This window comes from Myxine glutinosa, chromosome 1 (genome assembly GCF_964187855.1).
Source record: "Myxine glutinosa chromosome 1, kmMyxGlut1.1, whole genome shotgun sequence".
NCBI classification, from domain to species: Eukaryota; Metazoa; Chordata; class Myxini; order Myxiniformes; family Myxinidae; genus Myxine; species Myxine glutinosa.
The window spans coordinates 370990133-371008325 of record NC_136261.1 but is presented as its reverse complement, the minus strand read 5'-3'; the positions used below and the strand labels follow the sequence as shown (position 1 = coordinate 371008325).

Sequence of the window (18193 nt, the reverse complement as noted above, 5' to 3'; positions counted from 1 at the left end):
GGCAAGGAGAGTTCTCCCTGATGGTCCGCAGTTATACTATGTGAGACACATCATAGAAACCCTAAAAAATTGTGAAATGGGAATTCTCCCTGATGGTCCGCAGTTATACTATGTGAGACACATCATAGAAACCCTAAAAAATTGGGAAAGGGAAGTTTTCCCTGATGGTCCGCAGTTATACTATGTGAGACTTATCACGGAAACCCCCAATATTTCTGAAAATTGTGGTTTTACCTTGGGGACTTGGAAAGATGGTTATATTTTTGGAGACTCGGAATGGGGGTTTTGTTTTGATGACTCGGAATGTGATACCTATCTTGGAGGCTCAACAGGAATGTGGTTATACCTTGGGAACTTGGAAAGTTGGTTTTATTTTGGAGACTCTACCTGTGGGGTTCCTCTTGGAGACTCTTTGGATTCTAAAGCAATGAACAATGTTCTTTATTTAATGACGCTTGATTTAAGCAATATCAAGAAAGTTCGAGGAAGAAAATGCTGGAAAATTCTTTCTTCCCATTTCTACTTCTTCAAACTTAAAAGCCTTGAAAGACAGAATTGGAGGAAGAGGAAAAAAAAAGAAAAAAGAAATACGTATTTAAAAAAGAAGAAAAGAAAGATTATGTTAGGGTTTGGGTGGGATTTTGAATGTGAGGGTTAGGGATGGGGTTGGGTTAGGGTTGGGATTTTGAATGTGAGGGTTAGGGTTGGGGTTGGGTTAGGGATGGGGTTGGGTTAGGGATGGGGTTGGGTTAGGGATGGGTTGGGTTAGGGTTGGGATTTTGAATGTGAGGGTTAGGGTTGGGGTTGGGTTAGGGATGGGATTGGGTTAGGGTTGGGATTTTGAATGTGAGGGTTAGGGATGGGTTGGGTTAGGGATGGGGTTGGGTTAGGGATGGGGTTGGGTTAGGGTTGGGGTTGGGTTAGGGATGGGGTTGGGTTAGGGCTTGGGTTGGGTTAGGGTTTGTATATTATTATGACTCACTCGCACATACACACACACACAAAAGTTAAGCCCCAACTAAAAAGTTGTGGGATTCTGTGTTTGGGGTTCACAGATTTAAAAACGTATCCCCATTATACACACACAAAAGTTAAGCCCCAACTAAAAAGTTGTGGGATTCTGTGTTTGGGGTTCACAGATTTAAAAACGTATCCCCATTATACACACACAAAAGTTAAGCCCCAACTAAAAAGTTGTGGGATTCTGTGTTTGGGGTTCACAGATTTAAAAACGTATCCCCATTATACACACACAAAAGTTAAGCCCCAACTAAAAAGTTGTGGGATTCTGTGTTTGGGGTTCACAGATTTAAAAACGTATCCCCATTATACACACACAAAAGTTAAGCCCCAACTAAAAAGTTGTGGGATTCTGTGTTTGGGGTTCACAGATTTAAAAACGTATCCCCATTACATTTTATTTATTTATTTATTATTTTCAAGGGTATTATCTGCTTACTTGTGTTTTTTGTAATTCTTGTGAGTAAAATGAACCCAAGATTTCTTCTCCATTTAAATCATATAATTTGTAGGTCCAAGGGACTGTATCCATTACATCAATGATTTTAAATAATTCACGAGTCCATTTTTGTGTATAACCTTTCTCAAAATGACTTTTCCATTTGTATATTCTTACAATATCACCAACTTTAAACTTGGGCTTTCTCAAATTAATCTCCTTTTCATATTCTAATTTTGTAAATGTTTCTGATGGTTTTGATTGTGTTGATGAATGAACTGTATTATTGTAATTATCTACAATATCCTGAATTAAATACACCCATTTTTGAGAACCGAGTTGTGTGAATTTTTTATATAATTTCTCTTTTAAAGTACGATTAAAACGCTCAATAACAACTGCCTTTCCTTCATTAAAGGTGCTGTATAATTTAATACCCTTCCCCTTAAGAAATTTCATGAATATTTTGTTATAGAACTCTGTTCCCTCATCAGTCCATAACTTCTTTGGTTTCCTTTTATCCCGATCAAATATTAGCTTAAAGGCTAACATTAAAGTATCACCCCTTTTATTTTTTAAAGGGACAACCCAGGCAAATCTACTCCTCAAATCAATAACGGTTAAAGCATACCTGTATCCCCTGTCATTATTCAATTCAATTAAATCAGCGGACCATATGTGGTCGGTGTATTTAGAATAAACCTTCCTTCTTTTAAACTTTGTGATTATAGGTTTGTGTAATTCTTCAGCCAAAAGCTCCTCAGTCTTGATGACATCATTAGAGCCTAATAGTTTTTTGAGGAATAACCAAGACCAAGTTTCAATTTAGCATTTATCAAATTTCTCACAATAAACCTATCAACTTTCTCTCTCAACGTTGGATTTTGTATCAAAGACAAATTATACAACATTTCGCTGTCGGCTTTATGTTTTTCAGTCAACGTAGTGGTATTTCCATAAGCAATATCATGCTTCATACACACTTCGTCAACCCTATTTGTAGGTTTAGACCAAGGTTTAGGATTGTCAGCCTCATCTAATCTTTTATCCAAGTTTGTTCCTGGACCACAGAAAGAATACCCTGGAAGGTGTAATTCCCCTGGAATTCCAGTTGTTGTAAATTTACTTCCTGACAGAAACTTTTGTATGTCTCCTCCTCTTTTAGGAGAGATGAATTGGCACTTTTTAGAGCCACATACTTGACATATTCCTTTTTGATAAACTCTATTATTTTTAGCTTTAACATAAGAGATATTTTTAGATTTAGTTTTCTTTTTACATTTGAGACAATAACTCATATTTATTTATCAGAAAAATTCCGACAGAGTATCAAAACCTTTTTGGTTTTCAACATATACATTTCAATCTTTATTTTTAAAACATAAAGAATCCTAAGGAATGCCTTCACTCTCTCCTCCATTTATTTACAAATAAAAACTAACTAAAGTCAATGACACCAACATCATCAATCACATAATCTTTTCCTTCTTCTTCTTCTTCTTCTTCACCACTTTCTCGTTTAAATCTCCTCCCTGAAATTGAAGACATTGACGTTCTTATTTTTGAAACCATTATCTTCATAAGAGTTGTTAATTCTTTAATTTCCTCTTCGGTGCGTTGAGATTGATTTATTTGCTTTAATACACTCAATCTTTTATGAATCTCAGTGATTTCCATCTTTTTATATTTTTCCTCCCTCTCTCTTTGCTCCCTCTCCTCCTCCTCCATTTTCTCCCTCTCCCTTTCCTCCTTCTCCTTTTTCTCTCTTTCCTCCTTCTCCCTTTTCTCCCTTTCCTCCTTCTCCTTTTTCTCCCTCTCCTCCTTCTCCTCCTTTTTCTCCCTCTCCTCCTTCTCCTCCCTCTCCCTTTCCTCCTTCTCCTTTTTCTCTCTTTCCTCCTTCTCTTCTTCAACTCCTTCCTCATCCCTTGCTACCCTTGAGTTTGAACCCCAAAGAATATTATACATATACTCATCTGGATTTTGAGATATTCTTGTATCTATAATTATTTTTCTCATAATAGGATACCAATAAGATTTGTTGACGATTTCTAAAAGAGTTTTATATTTCATAACTTTGAGAAGTTCATTTTTATTTAATATTTTAAACAAGTCTCTATTTGTGGGTTTAACAATATCAGTATAAGGCCAGTTTTTTATGACAAAATTCCCATGTATATGCTCCAAATCATAAGGTATGTAATACCGAGCACCCTTTTCTTGTAGGTATCCTTGAATACAAAAATTATAATTCTCTTGTAGTCTTCTTCCTGCCATTTATGTATCAGAAATATATGTGAGATTAATATTATGACAGGTAATACCACCCCATCTTCCCACTACCAAATCGGTTTGTATTCCTCGGCTTTCTATCCTTATCTCATTACCTTCCTTCTTTGTCATGCGAACCATCGCTATACTATCATATATTTTTATTTTCTTAAAATCACGTATTTGTTGTTTACTAATTGTACTTCCACATAAATCCTTATCTTCACCAAGTGGATAATATTCTTCTTTACGAGACTGATTTAAATCATGTAGGTCTTCTATGTTTATTGAAAAAGACCAATTATACCCTAAATCAGGCATATCATACCCCCATTTATTAATTCGCATATTAACTAAATGTCCTTCTTTATAAAATTTAATTGTAAGCAGGTAGTTAAATTCAATGAGGAAAGGTGTATGGTCAGTATAACCAGGTGTTGTGGTTGTAAATTTTACTTGTTTCACAAAACGTGCTGTTTTCTTTAAAGATATATATTGTGATAAATCACTGAATCTAATCAAGTCATTCGCATCTGTAGGGTTTGGATAATTGATTAATTTATAAGTATTCTTCATATTAATATTTTTACTTACACTATATTTTTGTCGTTCAGCCTGTGCCTTTGTATAATAATTTGATAAATCAATATCCTGAGAGGATTTTCCAAAGATAGAACCATCTTTTCCAACATAGGTCATTTATATTAGATAAAAAATGATATCATAAAAATTTTCATTATTGTTGAGTTGAAATAATACATATAAACATAATTGGCCACAACATTTAGAATTAATTTCTTGAACTTGGAATGTTTGATAAACACCATTCTGTAAGAATTGTATTACTTCAACAGGTGGTGGCATACCATAACTATCAAAATAATATTTATCCTGACTATTATGAATACAAACCCAATGAGAACCATTCTGTGTGTCTAAATTCATAATAATATTCTTTGTATTCTTATTTATATGTGTTAATTCATCTCTCATACAAATAACCACATTATCAATTTTTAGTGTTTTACAATACTTAGCTAGTTCTATATTTGACGTTGTATTCTTTCCAAATTGTTTAAACCATTTATCCATTTATTTATGAGAAAGATACAATCCATTACCCCGTTTAGTTAGTTTAACACCCGCTTGAGCGATAGAGGAAAGCATATCTCCAACCAACAATCTAGCTTTATCAGGTAGACTTTCAAGTTTTTGAGCAAAATCTACAATTACACCACTTCCACTAATTTGTTTCTCCAACTCCTTGTTATGTCTTTCCAATTCTTTTTGAGCTTTTAGTTGTGCCTTCCTTTCGTTAGCAGTTTTTACCGCTGCTGAAATACCACCAGTCAATGCTCCCGCCGCACTTAAACCAGCAAATAAAGGAATTAGAAACGGGAGAAATCCTCCTCTTGACTCGTCTATTGAATATTTCTTTAACATAGGTTTCGTCATTTTAATTTTAAGTGATCCAACATCATTTAGTGTTTTTACTTGTGTGTGTGTGAGTAAAACATCAATTCTTACAGCTCCTTTTCTTTGAATTGTATTAACATTAATAATACAAGGCTTTTGATTTTGAATACAAGATGTTAATTTATTAAGATTGATTTGATTAACATATACCCCAACCATTTATTTATGAGAAAAAACCTATGTGATATTAATCATAACACCATTATCTGTATTAATCTGTAATTCTGTTTCCTCCAAAAGCAAACAATATGCATTAACCTCTTCACTCTCCCCTCTTTCAATGTATAGAGAAGTATCCACTCGATTAGACTTTATAGTTTCCTTTTGAGAACTCAGGTCAATTGCGTAGATTGTATAAAGTTTTTGAAACGCAACCATATCCAAAATAGGATCATTATTACCATTACTTTCACACACCTTTTGGTAGGACTTGTAGGCTTCCGCATAATCATTTTTTTCCCAATCAATTTCCAATCTATCTCGCGGATAAAATGTGCCATCAAGAGAAACCCGAAGTTGTTTCACCTTTGCATTATCACTCAGGGCATTATTCTTATTAGTACCGTCCTCTCCATCTGGTTTTTTAAAAATGAGCCAGAGGTATCGTGGCTTTCCTTGAAGAACACCTAAATTCCAAGTGTAGGTAGTGTGTTCCAGTTTAACGTGTTGACATCTTCTTTTAAGGTATGATACATTTAGCGGTTTCTTTGAGTTAAGTCTTCTATTTAACATCTCTTCCGTTTTAAGATTAGGAGTATATTCACTGATATACCAACACAAATCATTAATAACAAATTTATTATTTTCTCCAAAAGCATTTTCATCCCCAAAAAGCAATCTATTTACATTATCATTCCTTTGTAGTTGAAATCTAATTTTAAGCCCATACAAAACTTTATCATAATCACAAAATCCAAATATACCTTTCAGAGGTACTGCTACGGTAAAACTATTCTCAGCTTTTGCGTCATCATTATACATTGACTTCCTTTGACTATAACCAGGGTCTGCGTTTGTACCCGTTGACATATCAGGAATAAAACCCTCAACAGCTCCCTTACCCATTCTATCACTAAACGAATATAGTGTAAATTTCATCATTTCAGATGTAGCAGAGACATAATCAACCGCTTCAACCTCTTGTGTTCCAATATACAGGCGGACACTGTCAAACATTTTCCAGAAGAAATCATTTACGAGTGTAGCATTAGTATTATTCGCAGCCTTAGTGAATTTAAATTTACACAGCAAGAAACTATCAGCTATATTCAAGTAAGTTTGTTGATTATTTATTTCAAAACTTTTTGTTCCGTTTGAATTCCAGTCTGTTCCTGTTATAGCATTTACCTTAAAATAGTCTTCCTTTTTAGTGGAGTTTGAAATGATAATCGTATCATCCAAATCATAGATACTATCAATCGCTTCCATACTTGTATTTATATAGCATTAAAATTGTTGAAACCCTGACCCAAGTATTTTAATGATTTTTTGTCGTTCTTGTGAAGATAGTTGAGTTTTACCTTTTTTTATTTCTTTGATTGCTTGTAATTTATGAGACTCCTTTTGAGCATCTTTTATACTCTTTATAGCACCCGCAACGGAGCCCACGGCAGAAGCAGTTGAACCAATTAGGTCTTTATGTTTAAGGATGGTTGAACCAATACCCATTAGAGTATCAATTATCCCATCTCCTTTATTTCGAAATTGATGACCTACACCTCGTTGTCTCTTAGGTTTATAGTATCCTCTACCCACATACCTTGTATAGTCTGGTGAAAGGAACATGCCCTCCCCTGTAATTATTTTATATTTTCCCAACTCGTGTTTTCTCACAATAACCATTATTTATTTATTGAAAAACTTCACGTAGGTGAATTCTGATGGATATAATTTCATCATTAAAGGATATCATACGATTATCTTGGTCGGTTATCCTAAAATTTACTCTGTATATGGTTTTTCCTGACACAGGTAAATAGACAAGATTTTTTGGTTCCATATTAAATTTATAACCAATCGGGGTTGAGTATGCACTGAATGAAAATATTGTATTTGTTCTTATTCCATCGTTATAAGCACCATCAATCAAATCACAATGAATTAATACTGAATTTATACCGGAGGATATTTGGATAACATTATCACTGTAAAACGTCCCGTTATTTTCAATCTTTTTTGAAGAGAAACCCAATAGCTCTCTAAACGAATTTTCAATCGTGAAATCAACTTTATAATTATTTTTAAGTTTAATAGTTGATTTTGAAGTGTGTTTTTGAATATCTATTACAATATTTTTTGGTTCATCACCTTTTTCTTTCATAAGGCGAGAGACTTCTGAAGATATTTGAGAAATCTCGTAAGCTCCAGGTGAAACGGTTATAGTTTTATATCCACTTCCTGGATTATAACTAAACTTGTTGTTTTTCTCTGTGATATTAAAAAGGGTATTGTAAGTTTCCATTGACAACAAAGATGCCTCATATGAGGTAAGGGGGTCAAGTTGTAGTGGGTAAGGGAATGAAGCTGTGTAATCGCTCGTTGTGAAATTAAAACTAAGAATTGTGCTTCTCATCTTATTTAATATCTAATAAAATATCTTTGTATTGACATTTATTAATTATTTTCATGTTCATCAACTGATCTAAAATGGCTGAGGATTCATTAAAACAATTGTTGTTTCCAGCCTTCTTACTACCTAACAACAATAATAGCCTATTAACTAATTGTGATGGGTCATTTGGAAGAAAACTAACACCCGAACCAAGCTTACTTAAAGCATCAATAATATGTTTCTCCTTCTCATTCTTCTTACTTTTACCAGCAACAGAAACTCCATAATCAAGTGCATTTAGCAACTCAATATATACCCTATCTTCCTCTCTTTCCATATCAAGTGGTTCCTCAAAATATTTTGAACCGCTGAATCCGGGGTTTGTTAGAAGAAACATTAATCTTGGAGTTAATTTAACATTTGGTTGAGTAGAACTCAAGAACATCAATTCATCATTAAATATCAATACCTTTTCTTCCACAAGATGAAACACTGCTGGTTCTTCTGTTGGAATGAGACCTGCTCTGGTTTTTGAACCCGCCGAATATTCATTGTTTTGAAGAGCTTCCACAACATAATTAGGGGGTTGATTTACCTCCTCAAGTTTCCGAAATAATCCCTCGTCATCATATTCTAATTCACCAAGTTCTTGTTTTGTTATCTGACTAAAATCTTTGAGCATTTGAAGTTTTTTCGGAGTAAATTCTACCGTGGGTACTGTAGGTGAGTGTTGAGTTTTCAAAAGTGGTTTAAAGAATTTCTCTTGTTTTCTTTCAAAGGCTTCTTCACCAGTTAGTTTCTGTCTCCGTTTCTTCTTTATCTCTTCCTGTTGTTTAACAACTTTTGAAACTAATTGTTGATGTTCCTTAAACTTTCTTTCTCTTTCTTCAGTATTCATTTTCTGTATTTATTTATTGAAAAATATCATTTAGTATCTCATCTTGTTTCACAACAATATATTTATATTTTCCAATCGTGTGTTTCATATAATTTTCAAATTCTTTTTTACTACATAACGTAGAGCAATTATCTCTCCAAAAATTATTTACATCTATTGAATTTAACTTAAATAAAATAAAAGTATTGGCATTGTTTCTTATTGAGCGTCGAGGGAGTTGAAAATATGATTGACTAAGATATATACAATTACAAGAAGAATGTCTCCCTCTTGTATAGTAGCTATCCATTACTGTTTGGTTTCTCTCATTAACACAATCATCAAAGATGACGAGGTTCTTTTTTGATTTATCTAAATCTTGAGGTGAAGGTATATCATCCGTATTATCACTGAGAATACAAGTTATGGGTTTCGATTTTGATTTCTGTGTATCACAAAATAATTGTATTATATCTTCAATATTATAATCATTCAGTTTGTTTTGAAGTTTAAATAAACCGATAATGTCTTCCTTTTTAAGACCTGCATTAAAACCCTGTGAGAGTAGTTGATACTCGGGTTGAAAACTTGACTTTGTAAAAATTATTAAATTATCATAATCTAAAAAATTAGGACCAAGGAGCATCTTTAAAAGTAAACAGGTTTTCCCACATCCGCTTGAACCAACTATTAGACATCTCAATGAATTTGGAATGTTTTTATGGTTATTAAATTTTATCTTATTTTCCCAAACGGGTAAAAAATCATTCATTTATATATTTGGAAAACAAGTCATCCAACTTTTTTTGAGCTATTTTAGAAACTCTATATTTTATCCTGAGTTCTGGTTTAATTTCAAAATAATTCATTATTTTATTTATGTAGTATCTTGTATTAACATTTCCATTAAAATTATTTTGAATAATAAATATCATTAAACCCTTATACATTTCCTCAATACAAAGAGTCTCTTTCCTTGTAAGAAATGGTGTATTATCACCATAATGCTTAACATTCATCTCTCTTATTAATCTTGTAAAGTAATTCATTTTTGGTTCTAATTTAAAAGAGTTATATGTTTTTTTATATTTCTTATTATCATTAATTAGAATATAATCACAGAATAAACATTGTTTATATGAATCCTCATCATTAAGCCCCACTCTATCACAAGCCGGACAATTCTCTAATTTATCATATGGAGAGTCTGGAAATTCTAAATATCCTTCAGAACTTATCATATTTATGTGGTAAATTTTTACTTAAACTAAACGCAAGTTTATTCATTAATAAATACAATGTTTCAAAGCACAAAAGACAAATTTCAATCAATCTCTACTTCGGTGGAAGATATAGAAAAATATGTCAAAGATGTTAAATTGAACAAAGATAAATATGGAAATTTTTGGGTAAAACCAGTTATGGAAAATAACATGAGCCCCTCTATTTCATTTAAAGGAAGAGCTCTAACTATACCTGGAAAGACATCCATTAAAGTAAATCTAACAAAAGTTTCTCCTCTACTCCTGGCAATTTATTCAAAGCTTGAAAAAGTGATTGACCACGATACTTTGAAAAAGAATGATAAGACCATTAATAATTCTAGAGGAGACATTTGTATTTTCTTTAATAATCCAAAGGGTGTAGATCTAAGTAAAATGAATGATGTTAATATTTCTGGTGAAATGTCATTTCGTTCTATGATAGTTAGAGATTATTTAAAGATAACTTTTGATATAAAAATTGTAGAGATTGAATCTGTTAATGAAAGAAAGTATATAGATATTGATGGGAATATTTTTCTTGCTAATTAAATATGAGTCAATACAGCAGTGAAGATTTTACTATTTCATTGAACTCGGACGATAGTGATGATAGTATTTCATTGAACTTGGATGATGGTGATGATAGTATTTCATTGAACACAGATGATAGTTATGATACTAATAGTTTGTGCTCAAATGATAGTTATGAGAGTAGCTTTATTGATGACTCTGAGTATGATTCTGAGTATTCATGTGATAGTTATGACTTAGATGATTCTGAGTGAAAAAGTGTTTTAGTTTAAGCACAGTGATATATATAAAACGGAGCTGTAAAGCTCAAAAGTGTTTTATTTTAAGCACAGTGATATATATAAAACACCACGTTTTCTCACGCTATAAATATGGTTTATTGTGATACTTGCGAGAAGGAAGTAAAATATTATAAACAACATATTCTCACCGCAAAACATACATACAACATTTTAAACAAACTTTCCCCTCTTCCACCTGAAACAAAACACTGTTCTACATGTAATAAAAATATCCTCAAGAAAGGCTTCAAAATACATCTTAAAACAAATCTACATTTATCAAATTTTATCACAACTAAAAACTCTGATGGAGCATTCAAAGGACATATTAAAATAAGAGTCTTTAACTTCAAACCTCCTGAACCAGAGTCTATAGTTGATGCTGTAGAAATAGTTAAACCTGCTGTTCAAACGTTGATTGAAAAAACACTAAAGGAAATGAAACCACTTAAATTTTATATGGGAGTAAAATTAGAAATGACAAAGGATGAAGGAGTTATAGATGCACCATACATGAGAACTGAGCCACACTTTATATCTTCATATCAAGATTTTAAAACATCAGGAGTCTATGATGAACTTATTAAACAAGAGCAAGATGTGGATAATTCAATCGTAGGAAGTGGATTCAATATAGGAAAAATTATTTACATAGACATTCATATTCTTAAATCAGATCCTCTAAAAGCTTCTTCTTACATTGATTTACCCAGTGTTATCAAAAATAGAAAAGCAGTTATCAATATAAAAAATAAAGACAATAAATGTTTTCTCTGGTCTATTTTAGCACACTTACATCCTCCACATTTTCATGATGAAAGAGTATCTCATTATAAAAAATATGAGAATACATTAAATACGAAAGATCTAAAGTTTCCGATGACTTTAAATGATATTCCTAAATTTGAAAAGATGAATAATTTATCAGTTAATGTTTATGGTCTAACAGAAACAAACAACATTCAGGTTTTAAAGCTTTCTGACAATTGTAAACAAACTCATATTAATCTTCTATATTTTAATTCAGACGAAAATTCACATTATACATACATCAAAGATATTGCTAAATTAATAAAACCACAAGTCTGTAAGAGAACAAATAAAATATATATTTGTTTGCGTTGTCTTAACTTCTTCAATTCACAAGAAAGATTAGATAAACATTCAAATTATTGTGGCGAACATAAATCAACGGTAATCAATATGCCTAAAGAAGGCTCAAAGATCACATTCAAAGATGAAAATAAAAAGATCAAACATCCATTTGTTATATATGCTGATTTTGAAAGTATTTTAGAAAAAATTGATACTGCTTCTCAAGATCCAAAAGAATCATACACAAATAAATATCAAAAACATACTCCTTGTGGTTTTTGTTATTATATCAAATCATCCGTTGGTGATAAATATAACAAGTTAGAGATGTATAGAGGCTCAAATACCCCAGAGGAGTTTGTGAAACGACTAGAAAAAGACTGTGTTCGATTAACCAAGATAATGAGAGAAACCAATAAACCAATGTCCTTAACAAGTAAAGAAAAAAGGGAATTTATAAAAAACAATGTCTGTCATATTTGTGAGGAGAAAATTGGTAAAGGTCTAAAGGTTAGAGACCATTGTCATCTCACTGGTAAATATAGAGGTCCGGCTCATCAAAGTTGTAATATTAATTATCAACTCCCCTCTTTCATTCCTGTCTTTCTTCATAACAACGCTCATTATGATACACATCTATTTATCAAGGAACTCTCAAAGACTTCTGGAAGTATCTCAGCAATTCCAAACATGGATCAGAAATACATTTCATTCACAAAAACAATTCACACATCTCCTATTACTCATATCAGATTTCTTGATACATTTAAATTCATGGCAAGTCCATTGGTTAACTTGGTTCAAAATCTAAAAGAGTTTCCATGTCTTTCAGAGTATTTTTTAGATAAAGATTTTCTAACACAAAAGGGAATTTACCCCTATGACTATATGGACTCATTTGAGAGATTCAATGAAACACAACTTCCTTCAAAAGAAAATTTCTATAACAAATTAAATAATAGTCATATATCTGATAAAGATTATGTACACGCACAAAATGTTTGGGAAAAATATAACATCAAGAATCTTGGCGAGTATCACGATTTGTATCTCAAAACTGATGTGCTTTTATTGGCCGATGTATTTGAAGCCTTTAGATCTGTTTGTCGCACTGGATATGGATTGGATCCTGCTCACTACTACACAGCACCTGGATTGGCCTGGAGTGCGATGTTGAAAATGACAAAACAAGATTTGGATTTGATAACCGATGTTGATATGCTTTTGATGATTGAAAAGGCAAAAAGAGGTGGAATTTCACAAGTCTGCTCGAGTAGATACGCAAAAGCAAATAACAAATATCTTCCAAATTATGATCCAACGAAAGAGAGTTCTTACTTGATGTACTATGACGCGAACAACCTGTATGGCTGGGCAATGTCTCAGGCTCTTCCTTATGGAAAACTTAGATGGGTAAAGGAAAAAGACTACAAAAACGTTTTACAAGATGTATGTATCTCTACACAAAAAGAATTGGATGAAGAAAAAGTTGGTTATTATTTTGAAATTGATTTAAAATATCCAGAGGAACTCCATAACCTACACAAAGATCTCCCATTTGCTTGTGAGAAAGAAAGTCCAAAGAAAGAATGGTTGAGTGATTATCAACGATCGTTTGATATAGGTGAATCAACAGAAAAATTACTTACTACATTATATAACAAGAAAAATTATGTTCTACACCAAAGAAATTTGCGACAATATTTATCAAAAGGTCTAAGAGTAGAGAAGATCCATAGGGTTCTAAAGTTCAATCAAAGTCATTGGTTAAAGGGGTACATTGATTTTAATACACAAAGAAGAACAGAGTCAAAAACAGATTTTGAGAAAGACTTTTATAAATTGATGAATAATGCGGTCTTTGGTAAGACTATGGAGAATGTGAGGAAAAGACAAAATATCAGACTATCAACATCTTGGGAACAAGCATCAAAATTAATTAATAGACCGAGTTTTACTCGAGCTGAGGTCTTTACTGAGAACTTTTGTGCGATCCATTTGATTAAAGAGAGTATTGAAATGAACAAACCTATTTATATTGGAACAACAATTCTTGATTTATCAAAGTCATTAATGTATGATTACTTTTATAATAACTTGAGGAAGAAATATCAAAATGATGTTAATCTACTTTATATGGATACAGATAGTTTTATTTTGAAAATTAATACCAACGATGTTTATTCAGACATGAAAAGAGACATTAATATCTATGACACGAGTAATTACAGTCCAGAGAGTGAGTTGTTCTCTTCTAAAAATAAAAAGGTGATTGGAAAGTTCAAGGATGAATTAGGAGGAAATGTTATGAGTGAATTTGTGGGATTGAGGTCAAAGGCTTATGCTTATAAATACATTGTGAATAACGTTGAAAAGACTGATAAGAAGTTAAAAGGTGTAAAGAAAAATGTTATTAAAGAAACAATAAACTTTAAGGATTATTATAACTGTTTAACAACAAAGAAAGAAGAGTTTAGAAAGATTAATGGAATAAGAAGTTATAAACATCAATTATATTCAGAAGAGATAAATAAGAAAGCATTGGGGGCTTTTGATGATAAGAGGTTTATTTTAGAAAATGGAATTGATAGTCTCCCTTATGGTTATATAAGTATATAAGTGATAAGATATATATATAAGTGATAAGATATATATAAGTCATAAGATATACATAAGTGATAAGATATATATAAGTGATAAGATATATATAAGTGATAAGTTAAAAAGGGGGGGGGGGGGGGGTTGGGGATTTTAACGGGCTACCGCCGCCTTTTTTACTATTATATAAATGATAGAACCAAGTATCAACCAGACTAAAGAGTGGAGGTGTAATCAACCTTGGTATATAAATGGAAAACATAATGAATGTGAAAAATATCAAATAGGTATAATTGAAAAGGCAACTGGTAAAAAAGTTCACAAAACAAATAAGAGAATTAATTTAAATACCGGTGAATTGGGTAAAAAAGATGGAAATATTTTTGAGTGGACGGAAAACTTTGATGGTTGTCAGGAAAATATATACTTTAATTTAAAAATGGTATGTGGCACTGGAGGCGCTCAAATAAGAACATTGAGGGAGGTTTACCATTTTATCTTAGCTCAGTTAAAATATCTTAATAAAGAACCAAACTCAAACATATTTTTTGTTAATGTATTAGACGGTGAGGAGAGTTGTAGGAGAATTAAATTATTTCCCACACATAAACAAATATTTGTAGGGTCGATGTTTGAGTGGGTTATATTCACCAGATGATATTAAGAGTAAAAGGTTAAAAGGTCCATAAGGTCAGAAGGATCACAGGTGTTTAAGTGGTCTAATGAATAAGGATAACATGTCAAAAGGTTAGAAGGTTCGTAAAGAACAGGGTGAGAGAAATATAGGTGTTTAGGGGCAATGAGGGAGGGAAAGAATTAATATGGAAGTGAATGGGTCAATGTTTGAGTGGGTCAAAGATTAATCTGCCAGATGATATGTAGAAGAAGGATGATAGGTCTATAAGAGAAAACAAATATTTGTAGTGTTTGAGTGGTCTAATGAACAACATTAAGGATAGGTACTACAGACAAAAGGTTCATAAAGATGAGGGTGGGAGAAATAGAGGTGTTTATGATTTTTGAAAAAGACAAGGGGGTAAATGACATTAGATAGGGATTTCCCATGTTAAACGGAGGTGTCCCAGAAGCAACATTATTACACTACTCAAATGTATGCACGGTTGATGATGGTTTTCAAACTTGATCTGATGTATGCTGAGACACGTGTGTCACCCTCGTGCCTCGTTGATAAGCCCGCAAGGTCGCTCCGTGGAGCAGCCTGCACGTATTGCACTGTGTGAATTATATAAATTATTACCAACTCACGGTCTGAGGTACTAGCGATTCAAGAGATATCCATTTAAAAAATATATATTTTCGTTTAATTAACGATATCTGCCCAACCACGTGCCCTATCGCAAATTCCAAAGGACATTTTAGTTGACTGACATGCTGAACAGATTTGTAAGGTTTCCCCTCGATTGGATCAAAAATGAGGGAGGGGCTCCGTTTTAAAGGTTCATGCTTAAAAACGTCATAACTCTGAAACCATCAGTAATTTATTATATTTTGCGGTTCACGATCAATGATCGATGTGTATACATACATGTTGCTCGGCTTGGCTCCGCCCCTCCCGAAAGCGCGCACTGTGTCGCGCTGTTGACGTTCGCGAGACGAGGCTGAGGGCGCGCGGTGCGGCTTGAGGAGAACTCAAGAATAAACAAGAGATATCCATTTTTTAACATATTTTCGTTTAATTAACGATATATGCCAAACCACGTGCCCTATCGCAAATTCCAAAAGGACATTTTAGTGCTGAACAGATCTGTGAAGTTTCCCCTCGATTGGATCAAAAATGAGGGAGGAGCTCGGTTTTAAAGGTTCATGCTTAAAAAAGTCATAACTCTGAAACGATGTGACGCATGACGTCATGCTCGCTGACTTTTTTGTTCGTCATGGGTATGCGATTCTGCCTGCAAAGTTTGGCCTCGATCTGTTCAGCCGTTGCAGAGAAAAAGGGGTTTTCGTGTTTTCACGAAAAACAATATGGCGACTGAACCACGTGACCTGTGACGTCATAATTACCATTATAATATTCTACAGACCGAGTCCATGATAGGGTGTAAATTTTATCTCAATCGGACCTATTATTGCAGAGAAATTGGTTTTTAAAGGAAATTCAAACTTAAAATGGCACTGAGTGAAGGAGCATCAGAATTATCAGAATTACCAAAGTTCAAAGTGCCATAACTTTGTCAAAAATGATCGAAACGTCGTGAAGTTCGAACTTCACCTGTAACTTATCATGAGGAAACGATGTGCCAAGTTTGAAATCATTAGCATTAAGAGTTTAGAAAAAAAAGTCCGGAAAGCTGTTCTTTGCGTGACGGACTGACGGACTGACGGACTGACGGACGGAGGGACGGAGGGACGGCGTGCAAACCTATAGTCCCCTCCGGTGTACACCGGTAGGGGACTAATAGCACTGTCCCACACCCTCACACACTCCAATCGATTTCCCAACCAAGTATGAACTTTCTTGTGTGAGGAATCAGATGTTAATCAATCTTTACACGGATTTACACCAATGTAAGATTTCCCACTTTTTTGATTTGTGTCCCATACGTTTTACAGAGCATGGGTGATGCCGGAACAGATTATTGGTGTAGGTTATACTGGGTGGTTTGCCATTGCCTTCCCAGCGTTGTCCATGCTCTATCCTTTTAAATGCTGAGCGCCAAGAAAGGAAGCAGCTCGTACCAATTACAAACTCTTTGTATGACCCGGACGGGGTTTGAACTTCCCACCTCCCAGACTCAGAGCCGACGCTCCATTACACCACCGAGTTTGACATTCCCAACTTTGTGGATTATTTCCACTTGGAAAAGAGATCTTTTCAAAAAGACTCTGGAAAAAAATATTTAAATAATGTGGTCATAATTATTTATAAATGTATCTTCTCCTTTATGATGCAACAAACATGGTTATCAACATTTCAAATTAAAACAAAACATAATTTGTTATTTATTTCACGATCCAGTAACAGAACCATACATCCCTTACCTCTCGTGAGGAAGAAGCGTTCAATCTGGACAACGATCAGACAACCAACCAGGAAGCAAAGCAGGTATATCAGTTTTGTTACGTCATTTCGGAAGAATGCATGACGTCATTTACTTGCAGTGACTATTCGATCTTATTCCAGTTTTCAAGTCCATCACAAACTCTCTCTCTCACCTTCCACTTGGTTCTTTAACAAACACTTGTGGAAATTCCACATCATCTTTTGAAGTTGTTTTCCCTGTCTAAAGTCACAAAGATGGAGAAATGATGGTTGTGACGTCATTATTTTCATTGCTCTCTTTTCTCAATATCACTCTGTTTCTCCTGAACGATGTCGATGTTATCATTTAAAGGTAATGATACATAATAAGGTACAATGAGGGAAAATAAAATGAACAAGGATGAAAATACTCATCGAGGACACACCCCCAACCACACCTTAAAATGAGATGTGTAGATTTTACATGCAAATCACCAACTAAACAACCAGGTGAATATACAATGCCCTCCCTAGGTATTGGAACAGTGAAGTCAAATTTGTTACTATTGCTTTTTCCTCAAGAAATTTAGATTTCAGATGCAGGGGCACATGAGGTGGGCCAGCAGGGGCACGTACACATCCACATGCAGCAACTACACCTGGATGCGTACATACCCCCACCCCCAGCCAGTGAGAACAAAGAATACAACAACAAAAGCACCTCCATTCCCAGAATCCATAGCCCCTCACCCACTCACTCACACACCAAAAAAAATCACACCTAACCAACCGACCACCTACCCTCACAA

At 33.6% G+C, this 18193-nt stretch overlaps 1 protein-coding gene across 1 annotated transcript in view; it reads right to left on the bottom strand.

Moving 5' to 3' along the window:
* The window catches only part of LOC137414968 (E3 ubiquitin-protein ligase TRIM7-like), a 130311-nt gene extending 112865 nt beyond the window's left edge, over window positions 1-17446 (bottom strand). Inside the window, exon 1 of the mRNA XM_078770142.1 lies at window positions 17405-17446. The gene's annotated coding sequence lies outside the window, so the exon portion shown is untranslated. The remainder of the gene's footprint in view (window positions 1-17404) is intronic.
* Window positions 17447-18193: the final 747 nt, after the last annotated feature.